The sequence below is a fragment of the Emydura macquarii genome, unplaced genomic scaffold (genome assembly GCF_026122565.2).
Source record: "Emydura macquarii macquarii isolate MOO-44397 ecotype Brisbane River unplaced genomic scaffold, CSIRO-AGI_Emac_v2 contig_3343, whole genome shotgun sequence".
NCBI classification, from domain to species: domain Eukaryota; kingdom Metazoa; phylum Chordata; order Testudines; family Chelidae; genus Emydura; species Emydura macquarii.
The window spans coordinates 2,835,944-2,857,514 of record NW_027133480.1 but is presented as its reverse complement, the minus strand read 5'-3'; the positions used below and the strand labels follow the sequence as shown (position 1 = coordinate 2,857,514).

Here is a 21,571-nt window from a genome sequence, read left to right as displayed (position 1 = left end):
CCATCCGTTTGCTGTAGGGCAAATTACTACATAGTAATAAAATCTTTTGAGATAGTATGGTGATGGATGCCAGAAAGGGATTCATACATTAAAGTACATTTTTCATTTATTTGTCTGATTTTCAGTTTTGGAAAGAATCCGTGCATATACCCTTATAATGTGCCTTACTGGCTATTATAATGTTCTTAATACAGAAAGAGGCTGATGAATAAGGGCCTGATCTTGAAAAGGGACTACTTGTTAGAGTAAGAACTACTTGCTAGGCCTTTTACATTATAAATTTATCTATCAGATGATCAGCTCTAAATTACACAAACTATAATAGTATCAGTTTAAGAATTTGTCGAAAATTTCTTTTCTAAGCCTTTAAAATTCTAGAGAAAATATCTGGAAGTTAGGATTTTTTTTATATGTTTCTAATGTTTAATTTATGCATATGTAATGCACCTGAATAGTCTTTATATATACTGAATATTTCAAACCATGTAACTCATCCAATGTTTGGGAGAGATTATTCTCGTATTAAAGGGAGCTGCTATGTGAAAACAACAAAGATAGGAAAGTTTTAAAGATTAAAATGTCAGAGAGATAAACACTACTTTGAAACGTATTTGTATTCTCTAGCTAGTTCAAACATGCAGGAAGTTATCTTTCAAAAAGTAAACATGCATGAAATCTGATCAGCTTTCTATTGTACATGGAATGAATTATGCAAGACATTGTAATAGACTCCTATATAGCTCATTTACACATCTTTGATAAATGTAATATGCAGATTCCCAGTATTTTGTGAGGACATTAACCTTCTTGCATATTGATGCTGGTGTTCTGAAATCTGACTGGCAGTCAGAGACCTTCCTTTCACTACTTGAAAGAAAGCTAATTTCTTATCCAGGAAGGGACTTGCTCAGTATTCTACAAATGTATTTTCTTCAGAGTCCTGTGAATTTTCATCTAAACATCAAGGATTTAAGGAGATCAAATAATTGCAATTATAGTAACACAGTGAAGTGTTACTTACAATATTGCAATTATGCAATGTGGAAGATGGGAAATTAGAATACATCCAATTGGTGCTTGAAGGGAAGATGCTGTTTATTTGCCAGTAATTAACAGGAACCATTTAATAGTTCTCTTGGTGTTGCAAGATAATAGAAGTTCATTCAGATTTGGTAGAGAGAATGGTCAAGGTCTTCAAGAATGACTAGAGATTTTGGATGCCCCAGTTTTTGAAAACCCCATCTGAGAGTCCTTAAATGAGCCTGACTTTTGAGAAAGTGCTGAGCCCACCCTCAGAAAATTAGTTCCCAAGTGTCTCAAATTGGGCACTCAGAAACTGAAACAACCAAAATTAGTAGTCACTCTTGAAAATCATGGCAAAAGTGATTGTTACAAATGTGTCCTGCAAGAGTGTATGTAATAATAGGTTGTTTCTTTTAAAACCCTTGGTTTGATATATTAGAGGAACTATGAAGTTGTGCAGCTGTGTCTAGAGAATTTTGAGAAATGGTTACAGAGAGCTTGCTGATAAATGACAATGAGTTTCTACATTGTGTGCGATGGTTTGATTGTGAAAATAAGTCTGCAAAAGTTTTTTTTCCTGCAAGGAAAGAAAGAAGGGGGGGGGGGTGTGGGGGGGAACCAGCACAGGGAACTGTAATAGAGAGAACTTACAGGTTTGGGTTTTTTTGGTAAGTGCAAAATCCTTACTGGGGAAATACTAAGCAAAAATGGCAAGAGATCATATTTTAAGGCCAAGGCATTTTAAGCTTGGTCAGCTTCTCGGGCTGGAAGGGACTAAACCTGTTACTATAGAAGGAAAAAGATACAGTAGTAAATGTAGCAGTATTTGTCCTTCCTTGTCCCTTTACTGATTTGGAGGGTTGATTCAAGCAAATATAGGCCTCTCTGCAAAGAGGACCTCTGCTTGACTAGGCCACTAACGCGCACAAAGTGATCATCGCAGTAGAAATGACAGAGTCATATTCGCTGCAGACCTCTGTAACTGCAGGTTTAACAATGGTTGAACCAGCCCTGCTGAGGTGCACCATATAAAGGAACAAGAGTAGCCACACAACCCATTAATGCTCAGTCTAACCCTGGGGATTAGACAGGCAAGGGAATCACTTCCATGGTTAATGTATATTCCAAAATATAATGTATATTTGCCAACAGTGAAGGATGAGTAACAGATCTGGTGTTGTAAAATTAGAAATAAAATGGATGGCATAGATAATGAGACTGAGCCCTCTATTTAATCATCTGACTCCCAGTCACTTCAACTCTTAATATGTATTGAACAAAGTTTAAGGCTGCAGGTTTATGGATGCAGTGAAAGGGGAGTTTATTGAACTACATAATTCTTTTGAGAATAAGACAGCTGGAAGACTGTGTTAGAGCACTTCAGTGGCTCATCAGAGTGATGATTGAATACAAGGCTTTCCCTGGCCCAGATTTTTTCGGGGGTGGGAGAGCTGAAGATGGGCCTGAGCTTCATATTTTCTATTGGCTGGAGAGGACTCTGTGGTGATGGAAGAGGAGGTGGTTCAATCACAATATTTCACATGATTGAAAAACTTGGAAATATTGATGAAATATCAGAAATGTTCACCTCCCAGTAGAAATTATTTAAAATGAACACAAGTTCCTCTGCTCTTATTGTGTATTAGGGTAGCTCCTAGAGGCTTCAGCTGACATGAGGGTCTCATTATCAAAGCATGCTGAATCATGCACCTGCTAATGACTGTCCAGAGCTATGTGACCTGGCAAATACGTGGCTGCAGACCCAGGGACAAATACTGGGTTTTCCCTCTCATTTGAGGAAATAATGCCTATCCAAAAGTTATGGAATGGACGTGCTTCAGGATCTGATGGTTTTCCACCACAGTTGCTCAAAGATGTCTTGGAACAAATGAGCATCGGCCTGTATCAACTGTTCTTAAATGTGTGGGCATCAGGCAAAGTACCACCACAATGGAAAGATGGTGTAAGAGTGTCCTTGTACTACAGGCCAATCTCATAGTTATTGATCCTTGAAATAGTCTTTGCTCACATCCTGCTTGGGTAGGCTGCAGTTTCTCCTTCACGGACATTGAGGTCCACAGCAATCAGGTTCTACTGTTGAGCGCTACACAATGGATATTGTCCTTACTCTTCAGCTTCTTGCTGAGCTGCACCAAGAATTTAACTGCTTGTTTCATGTGGTGTACATCAACATCAAAGTGGTTTTTGAGTTGGTTGACAGGTCAGCACTTTGGCTTGCACTGAAAGGAGTTGGCATCCCAGCTGTTCTGCTAAATCTGGTGCGTGATCTTCACGTTGATACCGGTGAAAGACTGTGTTGGTTCCTGGCGTAGCATTTTGCTGTGTTTCTATATAACCAAAGGTGGGCAGCAGGGATGCATTCTAGCATCAGCTCTATTCTGTCAAGCTATTGCTTAGCTGTTCATTCGCTGCTGCACGCCAGAATATTGGTCAAGAAATGTTTGCTGATCGAGATGACGCTTATGATATTGCCTTGCTTGTGGAGAAGTCAGAATTGCTACCACTCCCTATGAGGTCTCCAAGACTCCACCAACACTATGGGATTGAATGTCTCATGACAGAAGACCAAGGTCTAAAACCTCAGAGCTAGGCCACCAAAACCACCAACGCAGGTGGGTTGAGGACAAGGTAGAGCATTGACAGGTTTGTCTAGCTTGGCTGCGAGCAGAGTTCAAATGGTTGCAGCAAACCGGGCATTCTTCAATAAATAGATCTCACTGCTTCCTGCATGGAGTCTGTCATGTTAATGGACACAAAAACATCTGTACTCAGACAAAGCTCAGGATCAACCAAATCTATGTATTAACTATATTGCTATTAGGGTCAGAAGCCTGGACCCTCTTACAGGCAGACGTGGAGTGGCTAGAGGCAGTCTATGTGCATGGTCAGTGCCAAATCTTGACCATAAAGAGGTTCTACTTCATGAAAAATGTCATCATTTTGCACATTTTGGCCTTCCTTCAATCACTCATTATATTCAAAAGCAGCACTTCACACTCTTCAGCCATATATCCAGGATGGATAAAAACACCTCAGCACCCTGTGCTCTCAGTCGCTCCACTGATGCTCAAAGGGTACATGCTCTGACCCTTCCTCAGTGCCACTGCCCAAACAGGGATAGAAAAAATTCAGCACATACGATCACTGAAAGGTCTTGGAAGCTACTGCCCACATAAAACTGTCACTTCTCAGGCTACCTGATGGTCAGTGATTGTGTGACAGGCATCATCTACTCTAGAGCATTGGATTAATGATGAAAGGTTGTTCTCTCCTTCCCCTCATGTTGCAGTAAAATTGTAGGTAGTGGACTGTCTGCCCAGTGTGCAGGCTCATAGCAGTATTGTCACACCCGAACATTCAAAAAATGAGAGATTTTAAAAAATGGAATTTTATTTGCTTTCTGGTTTTTGAACATGTAGTGTAGATTTAGTTGACATTTTCAGGCTTTTCTCTAAACTCGGAGGCTGAGTAACATACTTTCACTTTTAAAAAATGAAAGCACCCATAATCCCTTACCTCTAGGAGCTAGGGCTTTAAGAGAAACATCTAAATTGGTGAGATGTGACGACAATGTGTAATAGAGTTGCAAGACTGCAGTCAGAAGGATAAATTCCTGGTGTCTGTCGGTCTGTGTCTGAGAAATGTTTAAATTTTGTTATCCATGGGAGCAGGTGGCCCAGGAAGGAATCTGAGAATAAACAACAATTCAACAGACTTGCTATTTTTCTGGCATCTTTATTTTAGGCTAATTAACAACGAGGAACTAAGTGCTGGGGGTGTGGCAGCATCCCCTGTTTTGAAGTGGTTTTCATCATACAGTTTGGTTTAATGGCTCTCAGCACTCCCACTATAAAAATTGTCCCAGCACCACCTATTAGCAAGATCATCCTACTAAACCTTTGACTTGGTAAGACATTTGAAAACTTAATATTTTCTGTTAAATTTACAGTTCAATTGATTGGGTGTAGGACTTGTATGGAAAGGAAAAACTGTTCATTAGTGAAATTATTTGCTGGCTGCTGGGATAGAAAAGTGTCATTGTGGCAGAATAGGGAGCTGTATTAGAGTGAGGATTTGGTGCTATGATTCTATGATTAATACACTGGACATTTCTTACAAACAAGCAAAAAAATGGCTGTAGTGTTTAATATGATTATATAACAGCCATAGTTACTGAAGTTCTGAGAACCATGCAGGTCATCGGGCCTCATGTAGCATGGAACCTCAGTTGTGATTTCTTGAAGTGAATTGCTTCACTAAAAAATTGGCTGATGAATTGATGAAGTGTCAACCGCCAATTGCACTGTCTATCTTAGGTACTTATACAGTCCTTGTTATCAAAGTATCTGACAACTTCGTAATCTGTTTAGTGTGTTTTTTCTCGCAACACTCCTGTGAGTTAGGGAAGTGATATTAGTCCATTTTACAGATGGGGAAATGAGGCACAGAAAGACTCAGGCTTAAAGGTGTGTCAATGGGAGATAGGTGCTTTTTAACATCCCACTAGGCACCTGTCTGCATCTTTAGGCATCAAGTGACTTGCCCTGGAAGTCTGTGGCAGAATAGGGAGCTGAATCCAGATCTTTAGGGCCCCTTAGTAGTGCCCTAAGCATTGGACCATCCTTCCTCTCCAGAAGGCACTACTCTGAAATCTCCCACTAGCCAGAGGCTACTAGTTTGTAACAAAATAAAGTTTTAAATAATCTCTAACAAAATCAACATAGTGAAATAGATAGAAAGAGCTTAAATGGCAGAGCTCTCAGGCTCTGCAGGTTTTTCTGGGTCATCAGTCCAGTCTGAGTTACTGAGTTACTTATTGCCTCCTCCACTTCAGTTGTCACTGTAATACTGATCATCAAAAAGTTTTGAAGAGCATGAATGTTGGCAATGGCTGTCAGCATGTGAAAATCAGTCATTCAGTTAGAGGAGCTGTGTCAGTTGGCTCACCCACCACATTAACATTTAAAATGTGGTTTAATACAAAAATGGTGTTCCTTAAGCCACTTGAGTGTTTTGGTTTTTTTTTTTTTTTTAAACCCACTCAAATCAGTATGAACAACTTCATATTAAAGAAAAAGAAAGTCACAGATCATGTACTTGCATAGTTCTATATGTCTGTGGCCTACTTTATTAGAAATTATTCAGTAGTGCAGTAATTGAATAAACTAAAGCAAAGCAGAATGGGCTGCCAGTTTTCCACGTTTATTCAACTTTTAAAGGAGTGTCTAAATTTAGCCCTTGCCTCCAGCAGACTAAAATTGTCAGCACATATTTATTTATGAAAAAAATAGAATAAAATTGTATAGCCTCTTCCATAATAAAAGTATATCAGAACACATTGTAGAGTTAAACAATAGCATTCTAGAGTTTAACAAATTGAGAGGAGTTAGATGATATAGGCAAGGAGAAAAGGGTATATGCTGTCACCCCTTGGGGAAGTGGGGGCGTTATAACTCTGTGGCAGAATCCAAATAACTGCCCTCTTCTTCAGGGCAGTATGATTTAATGGTCAGAGTCAATAAAACCATCCTTCAGTACAGGGCAGTAGGGCCCAGTGGCCACCGTCCATGGGCCTGCCTCTAGATTCAGGGCAGTATGACCTAATGGCCAGAGCCAATAGGATCATCCTTCAGTGCAGGGCAGTACGGCCCAATGGCCAGAGCCAATGAGGTTGCCCTTATATGCAGGGCAGTGTGGCCTAATGGCCCAAGGGGGGTGTGGGCCACTACCATGATGTGAGTTGGCACTGAGGTAAGAGGACCTGGGCCCTTCCGACTCCACTGGCTCCCAGCACAGGGCCCTATCAGTGGCAAGTGTATCCACTGCTGGGTCAGCGAGGATCCGTCCAAAACATGCTGATTTGGTCCACAACCAAACCAATGCCTAGTTCCCCTATGCTACTTCCTACCCTGTCTTCTCTATCTATAGTCTTCTGGTCCTCTAAGTCTCCCGGTAGTCAGCAAGTGAAGCTCCTGAAGACTTTCTCCTCACGGGCTTCTATGGCCAGCTGGGTATTTGCCTGGGTCTCAATTCAGCTGGCTTTTGTGGTCTGGGGCTCCAACAGCTCCCAGCCGGGAGCCTGCAAAACATGTTCTCTCTCCCCCATGGTTGGAGCAGACTGAGTTGGGCTGCTGTTTTATACTGAGGCTGCAGTTGACACATACCCAACAGGGGCGAGAGGACATGGCTTCCTCCTCAGCCCACAGTATGGGGTTAACCCCTTCCAGTCAAGTGCAGGGCAGATATATCCATCACAGTCATTTATAACAGCAGGTTCTGGGGAGGAGCAGAGACAAGACCACAGGCCCTTCTTTCCTCTGCATTCTATATTGGCTGGATATGCGGCATGTTCCCTCCACACAATAGTGAGCAACTGAGTTCCAGTTTGGATCGCACCTAAATAGCATAGTTTGGTCCTCAGAACTGTATTGAAAAAGCTCTCCTTCTCTTACAGAGGCCCTTGTCTTAGATATTTTAGCTGGAAGAAGCTGAGATGAAGTTTGTTTTCAGTTCTCTTGTGATTTTTAACAGTCCATTTCTGAGGCTGAGTGTACTGAAATAAATCCAATGAATAAGAAATCATTATTACTGTGCCTTGATTTAATAACTCTCAGAACAGTGACTGAATGCTCCCTTATAGTCACATTCTACACACCACTGTAACAATCTTTGTACAAAATAGGCTTTGTGAGGTATCATTTGAAAATGAATAACCTGCTGCTTAATAATGTTTTGGTGAAATGTGTATAGCAACATTATATGTAAAGTTATTAACATAAGCTGAAATTATGACTGAAATATGTTTACCAGATAAGTCTGGGAAGGAGGATATTTCTCAAAGACACAGGACAAGCTGAAGACTCTAGTCAGGTGTCATCAAGGTTGATTAGCACTTACCAATCAATTCTTTGGCAACAAAGGGGGGCAGGAGTAGATCAATCAACATTTTAACAAACAACATAGAACCTCTTTCAGTATGAGACTCCATGTCTCCATCCTCACAGTGGGAAGGAACTTTATCCAGAAGTAACCCCCAGGAAAATGCATTTCAAAGGATGACTGCACTATAAAAATGAGGGACAAAAACACCTCAGGTTCTCTCTTTCTCTCTCACCTAAGAAGACAAAGGAATAAACCTTTGGACGTTGGGTGGGGTTCTGACCTGAGAACTTGGACACCCCTGTTTCTGGGAACAGGAGGTAAGGATTTTAGTTTGAACCAAGTCTAGCATGTTAAGTATTAGTTACTAGAAAGCATTTTATCTTTATTTCTCTTGTAACCATTTCTGACTTTAATACCTTAGATTTTAAGTGAATACAAGTGCATATCCTTGTAGTTAAATAATTGAATGGTGTCCAAGCCTGGTAGAAGCCAGAGTGTGACTGGAGCGTTGCTCATAGGCTGCAGATATACACAGACGTTCCGGGTGGGATCTGCATGTTGTTGGTGAGGGGCCCAGGTTGGGAGCTAGAGCAGCAAAGCACTCTGAGGCGCTGAAGGCTGCAGGGCAAGTGGTGGTGCAAATCCTCACTAGTCTAGATTGCACCCCAGAATGCGATAACTTACAGCCCAAACTTTGGTTACAACAACAATGTTATATGAGTTACATTATCATTTATGTACACAAAGTACTTTAGTGTACCCTACCTTCTCACCCTTTCCTACAGGTCTACCCACAAAACTGTCATTGATTTCATTGTGATTATGCACACCATGTGCCATCCAGTAGATTGTCTCAAGTTAACATTTCCTCTTGGAAATTGACCTGCATAGACCAAGAGGCAGTAATAGTGAAGACTTATGCAGAGAATGTGCTATTGTAATCAGGACAAAAACATTTCATAAGGAGAGGATAAAATCAAAGACGAAGACTCTGCATTCACTATTCCTGCCAGTCTCTCTCCTTTAAAAATCAGAAACTCTTTAAACTGTAGCTTTTGATGTACAAACCATCGAAAATCATTCACATAGCTCCCAAGCAATCATGCGCTTGAAGATTGTGGACCACCGTTTTAATCTCACCTTCATGAACCTTCAGAAACCAGAACAATCAACCAGGAGAAGAGTTTTATTCTGTCTCTTCAGTCAGCACTTTCTGAAAAGAACAAAATTAATAGAGTGTAGAATCTATGTGGGATTTTGGATGAATAGGTTATAAAAACCCCCACAAACTGTTCAGATAAGGTCAAATAAAAAAAGGGCTCAAATACCAAATTCACTAGTTTCCATAGGGGAATGGCCTTCATATCTTTATATTTGCTTGGTGATTGCAATACTGCGTAGGAATGCAGAAATCTCAGGTTGAGATCTGTGTATTCAGTATGAAAAGGTGTAGGACATTCTAGATAATAGCACTTATCTCTTACATAGCACTTCACTTTGCTAAAATGATATACAAAACTGAAGCATCAGACCAGTCCCCAGGAGAAGAGGGAACTGAGTATTATCGTCTCTTTAGGGTGGAAAAGCTGAGACGCTCAGAGACGAAATGGTTTGCCTAGGCCCACACAGTGAGTCCAGCGGCAGCTCTTAGATTAGACTTAGTGCAGTTTACCTGATTACCAGGTGCCAAGAAAACCTCTCTCTTGGAGAGGTTCTCCATGATCCTTGCTGAACATTGGAAATTAGAATCCAACCCTTAGAGTTGTGCCATAAATGACGTATTTGGAGAAAATTCTTATTTCATATAATTTAGGGCAGGAAGGGACCTCAACAGGTCATCTAGTCCATTCCTCATCTCTGTACTGAGGGACAATTAAGTATGCCTAGATGAGCTTATTTTTCACATGTGTATGTAAAATATTTTATAAAACCCTCTTATGTGCTAGAATACAGCCTCTCATACTGAAAACCCAGGCTTTCAAAATAATGCTCATAAAGTAATATGTGTCACAAATAGTCTCAAAGCATTTCAGACTCCGTGTAAACATTACACTCACCCAGTACCAAAAAGTAGTCCTCTCCGAAAATGGAATAGAGTAGACCTTCTGTACCAGCAAACAGCAGCTTTTTTTTTTTTTTTTTTTTTTTTTGGGGGGGGGGGAGGGAGGGGGAGAGGGAGGAAGAATAATTTCACTCAGTTGAAAGCAGAGCACTAGTCTTGGGTAAGCAGAATGTAACTTCCCAAGGTGGAATTTGACTAGGATACCAGAAGAACCCAAACCCATTCTGGGTTGCAGACTCCCAAGCAGACCACCACTAGTGTAGACTTTCATGGGATCCAGTTGTAGAGGGAATAATGAAGAAAGCATTTTCCCAAAGTGAATAGGGGTTAGATTGGTTGATTCAACTGGCTTGATTGCTTGGTAATATGGGGACCAGTAAACAATATGAGTTTTAATGTGGCTAAATGTGTACATGTGGGAACAAAGAATGTAGGTCATACTTATATGATGGGAACTCTATCTTGGGAAGCAGTGACTCTGAAAAAGATTAGATCGTCGTGGATAATCAGCTGGATATGAGTTCCCAATGTGACAGTGACTAAAAGGGCTAATGCGATCCTTGAATGCATAAATGGGAGACTCTTAAGTAGGAATAGAGAGGTTATTTTACCTCTATATTTGGCATTGTGTGACCACTGCTGGAATACTCTGTTCAGTTCTGCTGTCCACAGTTCGAGAAGGATGTTGAGAAATAAGAGAGGGCTTACAGAGGAGCCGCAAGAAGATTAAAGAATAAGAAAACACGCCTTATGGTGGTAGATTCAAGGAGCTCAATCTATTTAGCTTAACAAAGAGAAGGTTAATGGGTGACTTTATTACCATTTATAAGTATCAGAAGGGAACAAATATTTAATAATGGGTTCTTCAATCTAGCAGAGAAAGGAATAACATAATCCAGTGGCTAGAAGTTGAAACTAGACAAATTCAGAATGTATCTTTTAACAGTGAGAGTAATTAACCATTGGAACAATTTACCAAGGGTCATGGTGGTTTCTCACACTGACCATTTTAAAATCAACATTAGATGTTTTTCTAAAATATATGTTCTAGGAATTCTTTTGGGGGATGGTCTATAGCATGTGTTATACTGAAGATCAGACTAGGTGATCACAATGATCCCTCTTTGGCCTTTTAAGATTCTGTGAACCACAGAGTCTATTGCTTTTTGGATACTACAGCAGCAATTTGTTCTGCTTTCAGTGAATGTGGATCGGACACTGTTGGTTGGCATCTGATTTGGATTATTAGTATCATAACTGCTTCAGAGGCCATATATCATGTCATATAATTGGACTGATATGATGGGCATAGAATAGTGGAATGTAAAATGGCATGATGAATAAATGTAAAGAAGAATCACTTTTTCCATTAGCTGACATTTATTTTCCCCTCTCCAGTTTCTTAGTTAAAATTATAATGGATATCTATAGACTAGGGATAATCTGAATTATCTGTTCATATAATAGTTGAGATCCACAGATGATTAATTATACACACAACCTAGATCCATAAGTATATTATAGAAGTTGTGAAGTATTTAAAGGGGTGCTTGGGAAATACACAACATTAGGTAAAAGTTGTAACAGTCTAGTGAATGAATGCATTCTGAACACTTCCATGCTGTGCTCCAAGTCATAGCAACCATATAGATTAGATCAGACTGTTCAGAAATAAAACTGAGGAAAAGAAGGCACTGGAAGAACACAGTTACACATAAAGAGGTTGTTGCACCATACAAAAAGCATTTTTAGAGTGCCTACCCTGCAGGTGAACATTATAAATTAGTTTTTAGGGAAAAGAGAGTAAATGCAATGAGACACCCGCTGTCAAAACAGAACATGTCATAAGTTTTTATATCAAAGAAAAATCATAAGTAGTCACAGATGGTACCTGCAAAACAAAGCCAGAGGGGTAGTTTATTGCCAGATCAGGTTGCTACTAAAGATAAATTTAAGTAATCTATACTTATTTATTTTTAATTTCACAAAACTGTTTAAGGTAGAAAGTCATTAATGGAATCTATGCACAGACAAATACATTGATTTGTAATTTTAAGAACAAACTATTTGAAAATTGGTGCCACATTTATTTGTTTGGTTAGACCACCCCAGGGTTTCTCCATCTATAGTTGAAGATGTTGCAAACTCCTAACGTAGTATACAGAATGAAGCTCCTGGCTCTGCTGTAAGTGTTGGTGGTGTTATGACATTTGTAGAGGAAGTACAAACATCTAAAGTCATATCACAAAGTTTTAACTACACCTTTTAAATCCCAAGGCCAAATTCTCTGCTGGCCTAATTCTACGAAAATCGGGGGTGCTAGGCTAACAGAGAAATTAAGCATGAGTAGAGCCATGCTGGATAAAATTCACCCCACTATAAAGGGCCCATACAAGCACCTATGCAAAAAATCCTCTTTAAATGGCTTAGATGATCCATAGGGTGTCTACGTCAAGGTGAATTTTATCCATAAAAGAGGTCAAACAGTTGTCAGCTTTTTATAAAAACACTCACCTGTAATAAATGATTATTCTGTATCAATGTGGGGGTAAATCTGGAGATGTTCGTGCAGAACTATTGGAAAATAATATGTGTAAACCAATCCATCTTAGTCTAGCACAACTTTTTTTAAGGCAAAATAAAAATGAGGCTCATTTGGATTATGGAACCAGAGCATTTTTATTCATATCTAAACAAGAAAATAATTTTAAAATCAGACAAGGGATATTATCTCTGTAATTAAAGGCAATTGAGAATCTAAATGAAAAATCTAATGCTTTTTCATGCTGATTTATTTTAGATTAGAACAAGTTAAACCAGCTGTACACAAGAATTGATGAAGCATGAAAAGGGAACCACTATAGAGTGATAAATTTCTGTTTCATGTTATAGGTTCAGATTTGCATTAACTAAAATATAAGTTGATCCATAAACTTCTCCAATACTTAATTACTGCTGTAGAAGAAAATGTAGGAGATCAATTATTAACATGATATGTTAGTTAACCTAGATCAAACTGATCTATGCCAACTATCAAACATTTATGTTTGAACATAAGGCTGAAATGATTATTGTGATGGGACAAAAAATTTCCATTCAATGCAGGCAGTACACAAAGAGCACCACTTACACCCATATATGGGTGTATGACAAAGGGTTAAACTTCACCCACAGAGCTTGGTGTAATGCAGGCAATATATACTTAATATAAGGTTCAATTAAGTCTTCATGTGTGCATGTTAGTATATTCTATCTGAATGAGGGGTACATGAAAAGTAAATAGATAAGTAGTATATTTTTAGTTGCAATTTCACAGATCAGAGAAGGAAAAACTAAACACCCTATGACCAACCATTTCTCTCTGGACAACTCTGATAAACAGGGTCCATATACCCCATGGGAGAACAGGGGAGTCTGATCCCCAAAGAATATGCAATTTAATCAACTGATTTTATACAATAGTATTGTACTATAAAAGTGTATTAGTAAGGTTTTTTTTAATGAAAGCTGGTGACCCTGTGATAATTAATATTATTGTATGATGTATGTCTGGTTAAAGTTTACTATATGTGCTGGAAATATGTTCCTAAAATGTTTTGGGGAGTAGGCCTGATAAACAAGTTTGTCCTTGATAAAAGTATTTTGTTTTGCCTGGTTCCCTGTGTCTCCAATGTAAATTGAGCAAGTTGATGCCAGGGATAATGGAAATTACATTTAGATGTGAGTCAGTAGGGAGATGGGGAGTCACAAACATCAGGGAAGGAAAAACTTTATCTGGGGGATACACTTCAAAGAATACATTTCAAAGGTTTACTGGACTTTAAAAATAAGAGAAGAGAATACGTTCAGTTATTTGTCTTAAGGGATAAAGAGGACAGCACCCTCTGATGCTGTGAATGTTGAATCCTCCTCCTAGAAAGGCTGGAGATGCTGGTAACTTGATGTAAATGAGAAAGCAGTTTAGGCAGATTGTAACTTGCTAAAGTTAAGTCTTAGATGCTAGAAAACGTGTTTTGTTTGTAATAACGGTTTCTGTTATCTCTGCTTAGTATCACTTAAGTCTGTGATCTTTATTAATAAATGTAAAATAAAGTTTAAACCATCTCAGTGCTGTTATACTGAAGTAAAATGTGAGTCCTCAGCTAAACCAAGAGATTAGTGTGTGTATTGCCTCCTTGGAGGCAGCAAACTTAATTTCTGAGTGTCCAGTGAGAGGGACTGGACATTGCAGTGAGACATCTCTGGGGAACTTGGGAACTGGGGTTCACTGACAGTTACCTGCAAGGCAAAGTTTACAGTGACAGAGTCTCAAAGAATTTATTGGTGAAGTGGACAAACTGGTATGCCAGGGAGTTGAGACACAATTTAAGCTCCTGCAAAGGCCTGTCTTGCTGAGGCAGAGGGGTAACACAGTGGCTTATGTTTCTGGGCACCCTGAGGAGAGTCTCATGACAACCAGCAGTTCACTGATCACAGTGGACACAGCCAGGAACAGGCAATATTTATAGAAATTGACTCTACTTTTCCAGGATAAGAGAATGTATTGTTGATAGAGTGGGGCTTACCATGTTGCAGTTTACAGTTACCATGTTGCAGTATATCGTTGATGAGGTAAGAAAAATTGCTTCCTCATCTAGTAATGTCTTGGGGCACTCAAAATATTTCAGGTACTTACAGTTCTAGTGACAATATTTTTTGGAAATCAGATGCAGTGGCTAGACTATTTTATATTTCATGTTTGTGCAACACACACTCTGTCTTCACAGTGGGATGAAAACGGGCAATTTATGTTTGGTGCATGTCTCTAGATGTACATCAAGTACTAATCTCAAATGTGAGTTACTGCTGTAGTTGATATTAACTTTCTTACATATATCAACCACTATATACAACAGGAGAAAGGTCATTACGGGGCAACTGTTTCACTCATTTAAGATTACCCTTGGTTCACTAACTTCCTGTATACATTGATGGTGATGATGGTCCCTGGATTAAAACACCCTGTGTGAGTGAGAGATCCAGATTTTAATTCCACAGGTGGAAGATAACTTTAAAGTGGATAAAATCCAAAGCCTGACTCTGAACCCACACATCTTCACTTATTACAATTCTGGATCATACAGGAGGTTCTCCCACTATGATCAGTGGACCGTTGGTGTCCAAAAAGAGATGGCAATGTTGGTTTTTCCTTCCAAATTACAGCTAAAAATACACTACATTCCTAATTACTTTTTCAGGTGAGTAATTGCTGCAGTCAGATGGTCAATGTAGGGTGACCAGATAGCAAATGTGAAAAATCGGGACAGGGAGCAAATAGGTGCCTATATAAGACAAAGCCCCAAATATCAGGGACTGTCCTTATAAAATTGGGACATCTGGTCACACTAGGTCAATGAGAAGGCAGGTAGAATGTGTGGGTAGGTGATCCAGGAGATATCTCTCAGCTAAGATGTGATTTGTTTTTTGTGTGTTTAAAGCCCTGTAAAAAAAGCGTTTGAGAACCCCAGTTGCGAAACATCTGTCAGGCACAGTATACACTAATACATTGTCATCCACATGATGAGCTGCCAACCCTTCATAACATCCCCAAAACAGTGCAGCCTCTTACAATGGCAGTGACAGTCCAAAGATTGTTTTAGGACTGTTTGGCCCAATTCTAACACTGTCTGGCTGAAGGGTGATAGAATGTTGTGTGGCTTTCTCCTCAAGTTCACTCTCTCCTCAAGCATGGTCTTTAAATGTCTGGAAAAAATCCCAGAGCCTGGGCTAGGCTTTAGATCTCTCCACTTCAATTGTATTGTGCAAAACATTGTTCCATTTTTTTATTCTCAGCCAGATAACCCTAGTTTCTTTTTTAAAGGACTTCTTTGGTATTCTTAATTAAGTAGAAAACAAAATTGCATACAATTCATATAAAGACACACAGCTAAGCAAATGTCCTGTGGTTTCAGACACATGCTGGTGTTAAACTTCTTGAAAGGAATGGTTACAGAGTCTGTAGAAGAGGTCGGCACAGTCTGGCTGGGGCATCGCAACCTTTCCTCGGTCCCAGGCTCCGAGGAAGGCCACAGCGCCTCTACTGAGGGGAATTAGCAACTGGTTTAAGAGTCTATAGCCCCGGCCTTCCCACAGGCAGGCTGTTTATGCAGTCTATCGCCCTGGCCCCTAGGCAGGGTGGGCAAGCAAGCAGTGATGCCACTTTCGGTAGAAGTAAGGGAGAGCACGTTCTCCCGGGGTGGCTAGGGAAGGGGGACGCAGGCCCACCCGTCTCCACTGCATCCCAGCCTAGGGCCCTGGCAGTGTCAACAGCATTTGCCACTGAGTCAGCGGGGGTCCCGCCGCAACACGCCGATGAGGTTCTTGCCCCGACTCAGCCACTGTCTATGGCTGTCCCTGGGCCACTTCCTCCCCTTGGGCCCCCAGTACCTGTGCCCACATATTTCCCTCTGGGTCACTGGGGAAGGTGGTGAGCAGGCATCCAGCGAGTCCCTCACCATCAATTGGCAGCAGGTCCAGAAACACCTAGGGGTCATCAGCAAGCGGTAGCTCCTCCAGGTCGCAGGGGCCAAGGGGTTCCTCCGGTCTGTTAGAGCCAGTCCACGCTGGTGGGTCCTCCACACCAGGCAGCTCCTCCAGGTCAGGGCCGGCCTCAGGGGGCTTCTCCCATCCTGTGGGCAGGGATAGCTTTTCCCAGCTACAAGGGTCCGGCAGCCCTTCCCCATCAACAAGGTCCAGCGGCCCGCTCCAGTCCTCCAGGCCAGGCGGCCCTCTCCAGTCACTCGGGCCAGGGTTGGAGGCTCCGGTCAATGGGGCGTCTCTGCTAAACAGCCACAGGGCCTGGATCAGATCTAGGCTGCAGCCTCCAGGAAGACACGTCTGCCTCCCACAACAGCCTTTTCCTAACTGAGCTGCTGGGCCTGGATCAGGTCTAGGCAGCAGCCTCCAGGAAGACACGTCTGCTTCCCACAGCAGCCTTTTCCTAACTGAGCTGCTGGGCCTGGATCAGGTCTAGGCTGCAGCCTCCAGGAAGACACGTCTGCCTCCCACAGCAGCCTTTTCCTAACTGAGCTGCTGGGCCTGTCTTTTATACTGCCAGCCCTCGGCCTGGCTCCACCCCTCTGCTTCCGGGTGTCTGGGCCTGCAGGGCCTGGTTCTGTCCAGTGGGGGCAGAGCGACACTTCCTTGGGCCCAGGCTCCGTGGAAGGCCACAGCGCCTTGCTACAGAGTCACTAAATATAATTTTGATCCTTTGATCAGATCTTTCAGTTTAATTTCTATCTAGATAACAGAGAGACCCTCATAAAATATATTAATTAAATATTAATGAACTGATGCAAATGGCATAGGGGAATTCAGTCTGATAAAAGTTATCTTACTAAGTGTTTGTACAGTCTCTAGCACAAGAGAACAGTTCATGGTTGGGGCCCTGTAGGTGCTATTGTAATACAAATAATAAACAGCATTCCGGTAACCATTGGGGGCTGTTTAAGTCAATAGTTCACTCTGATAACTTGCCTGCAGCCACCACCCACAGTGAACTAGATTCTAAATTAAACAGAACAACCTCCACAGCTGATAATTATATAAAGAAAAATGGGAATAACATGGCCCCACCTCTCCAGTGTTGCTGTCTTCAGTCTTATATATGTATACATCATTACTAACTTCATTACATATTGTAGAAAAAGACCAGAGACAAAATATGTTTTTCTCTCCTCTATAGCATAATCTTCATCAGAGGCTATTTAAGTGTGTAGGTTGATCACGGCTTGTTATTTAGTCTTTGCTGTTCCTTTGAAGTCATCCCTATCCCAGCTTCATTTTCTGTCAGAATTAGCTCCGGGGGAAAAGAAGAAATATCATGAGTTTGATTCTGCAGCTAACTGCTTATTGTTCCCTTAATCAAGCAAAATTCCTACCGTTAGTCAGAAAATGCTAAAATGCTCTAGGTTTTGCTTGTTTTTATACTGGTATTAATGAGTTTAAGATTATGTATCTTATAACACAAGTAAGTGCAAGAGTGAGAGTTTTGTTTTTACAGATCTGTGCAGATTGTTCTCATCTCAAAAATATCACTGTCTATGGAAATGAAATGAAAGTCTTATTCATTATGTTTTCAGGCTATAGGAATATTTTGTGGAGCATTTATCTACCACTTTTCTCATTAACTATTAATGATATATTATCTTTGAAGTACAGTCTAGCCACAAATGTAAAAGTACAGTGCAGTGGTAGGACAAGATGTGAGACAGATTTGAATTTCGAAATAAAAACAAAAGCTTTCAGAATAAAATCCACTTGAAGGAAAAACAATGCAAAAGAAAGCTTGTTTATCCCTCAGTGGGGATTATAAGAAGATAACTAAGCTAGATTTACATCGGCCATATTGCAGTGCACCATACAGAATGTCCCAGTAAAGGAATACACAGAACAATTTTTTTTCAAGCACCTTACATTTTAAATATAGATAACCCCCCTTTTTTAATAAATCACTTTAAAAAAAATTGTACCACTAATGTGGTGTCACTAAACTGCAGCCACACCAGTGAGACTGATTGTGTGTCAATGTAAATTGTTTGCAAATCCAACTTTATTTCTTTAATGAGCTCAGTGCTGTATGTATGGACCAAACTGTCTAATGTGTGCTCATATGTTGCTATTAGATTAATGGAATGTTTCAGTTCAGATATTGCAGCAAGAATAAATGCAAAAAGAATACTGTAGGGCAGGAAAGTAGGATTTATTAAAAAAAAGTCTCAGTTTCATTTCCAGTTCTCCTAAGTAACAGATTGGTGGCCTAGCTCAGAAAAGCAATTTCTCTTTCATGCATAAAAATAATACCTATGATCAACTGGGGTGTGGGATCAAAGTTGGTATTTAAAATGAGACTTTTGTACCCCATCCTGAGCTGAGAAAGTTTCTTTATACAAACTTTCCTTTATTGAAAATGCGTGTTCGTTTCTAGGTACTGGCGGATACTTTGATATCCGATTAACAAAATAGACTATGGTGCAGATATAAACAATTTGTTAACATGAGTCCAGCAATATAAAATACAAAGTTACATTTCAGGAAATTGTATCCTTTTTATAGGATTAGCTATATAAAATTGAAAATGCCATTGATTTAAAGATTAGAGCATTTACAATAGGCCTAGATTAGACTACACTGATGTTAAGGAAGGCACCTTGTTATGTAGGCATCTCTGTACCAAAAAGTTCTTGGAATGCATTAGAGCCAATATTTCATTTCAGAAGGTGGAGAAAGCAAGCAGGGGAGTCTAGATTTGATTTTGACATATAGGGAGGAACTGGTTAAGAATTTGAAAGTGGAAGGTAGCTTGAGTGAAAGTGATTGTGAAATGGTGGAATTCATGTTTCTAAGGAATGGTAGTATGGAAAACAGCAGAATAAAGATAATGGATTTCAAGAAGGCAGACTTTAGCAAACTGAGGGAGTTGGCAAGTAAACTCCCATGTGAAGCAAGTCTAAGGAAAAAAGTTCAAGGGAGTTGGCAGTTTTTCAAAGACATTATTAAAGGTACCAGAGCAAACTATCCCATTGCTTAGGAAAGATAGGAAGTATGGCAAGAGATAACTCCGAAACTCAAAAAAGAATCCTACAAAACGTGGAAACTCAGTCAAATTATGAAGGATGAATATAAAAAACAATACAAGCATGTAGGGACAAAATTGGAAAGTCCAAGGCACAAAATGAGATTAAAGTAGCTAGAGACACACAGGATAACAATAAAATGTTCTACAAATACATTAGAAACAAGAGGAAGACCAAAGACAGGGTAGGACCATTACTCAGTGAGGGGGGAAAGACAATAACAGAAAATGTGGAAATGGAGGAAGTGCTAAATGCCTTTTTTTGTTTCATTTTTCACCAAAAAGATGAGTAGCAATTAGATGTCTAACATTGTGAATGCCAGTGAAAATGAGGTAGGATCTGAGGCTAAAATAGGGAAAGAACAAGTCAAAAATTACTTAATTACTTAGACAAATAAGATGTCTTCAAATTGGCAGAGCCTGATGAAATACATCCTAGAATACTCAAGGAGCCAACTGAGGAGATATCTGAGTTATTAGTGATTATCTTTGAATACTCATGGAAGATGGGAGACATTCTAGATGACTGAAAGAGTGCAAATATAGTGCCAGTCTATTAAAAAATCTATATAAAGACAACCTGGAGAATTACAGACCAGTCAGCTTAACTTCAGCACTCAGAAAGATAATGGAGCAAACACCTCCTAGAAGATAAAGTGATAAGTAGTAGTCAACATGGATTTGTTAAGAACAAATCATGTCAGACCAATCTAATAGCTTTCTTTGGCAGGGTAACAAGCCTTGTGGATGGGGGGAAGTGGTAGATGTGGTATATCTTGACTTTACTAAAGCTTTTAATACTGTGTCTTATGACCATCTCATAAACAAAATAAGGAAATATAGCCTAGATAGAGCTACTATAAGGTGGGTGCATAATTTGTTGGAGAACCATTCCCAGAGAGTAGTTATCAGTAGTTTACAGTCAAGCTGGAAGGGCATAGCTAGTGGTGTCCTGCAGGGATTGTTCCTTGGTCCTTGGTCCAGTTCTGTTTAATAACTTCATAAATGATTTAGATAATGGTAGAGAGAGTTCACTTTAAAGATGATAAAAAACTTGAAGAGGTTGCGTTTTGGAGAATAGGATTAAAATTCAAAATGAATTGGACAAACTGGAGATATTCAATAAGGACAAATGCAAAGTACTCAGTTTAGGAAGGAACAATTGACTGCACACATACAAAATGGGAAATGACTGTCTAGGAAGGAGTACCGTGGAAAAGGATCTGGGGATTATAATGGATCACAAGCTAAATATGAGTAAACAGTATAACACTGTTGCAAAAAAAGCGAACATCATTCTGGGATGTGTCAGCAGCAGTGTTGTAAGCAAGAAAGAAGAAGTAATTCTTCCACTCTACTCCATGCTGATACGGCCTCAACTTGAGTATTTTTTCCAGTTCTGGATGCCACATTTCAGGAAAGGTGTGGACAAATGAGAGAAAGTCCAGAGGAGAGCAACACAAATGATTAATGGTCTGGAAAACATGACCTATAAAGAAAGATTGAAAAAATTGAGTTTGTTTAGTCTGGAGAAGAGAAGATTGAGGGGGGACATAACAGTTTTCAGGTAGGCTTAAATTGCAGCAAGGGAAGTTTAGCTTGCATGTTAGAAAAAACATCCTAACTGCCAGGGTAGTTAAGCACTAGATTGCTTAGGGAGGTTGTGGAATCTTCGTCATTGGAGGTTTTTAAGAACAGGTTAAACAAACACCTGTCAGGAATGGTCTAGTTACTACATAGTCTTGCCTTGAGTGCAGGGGACTGGACTAGATGACCTCTGAAGGTCCCTTCCAGTCCTTCACTTCTATATTTCTTCCACCTGTAAATGTTCTTAATTTACTGGAAATAATATTACTTCACTGCAATTGCTCTGAAGTGTTGCTGTGAAATTGCATTGTATGAATCTTTTCAAAGATTGTGTAATTTGTTACAAGATTCTTGTTAAAGTATTAGAAGAACATAGCTATATA

General features: G+C 40.0%; 1 protein-coding gene across 7 annotated transcripts in view; it reads left to right on the top strand.

The window, feature by feature from the left end:
• CUNH10orf90 (chromosome unknown C10orf90 homolog) overlaps nucleotides 1-21,571 on the top strand; it is a 197,564-nt gene that overhangs the window by 61,640 nt on the left and 114,353 nt on the right. The gene's annotated exons all lie outside the window — the stretch shown is intronic.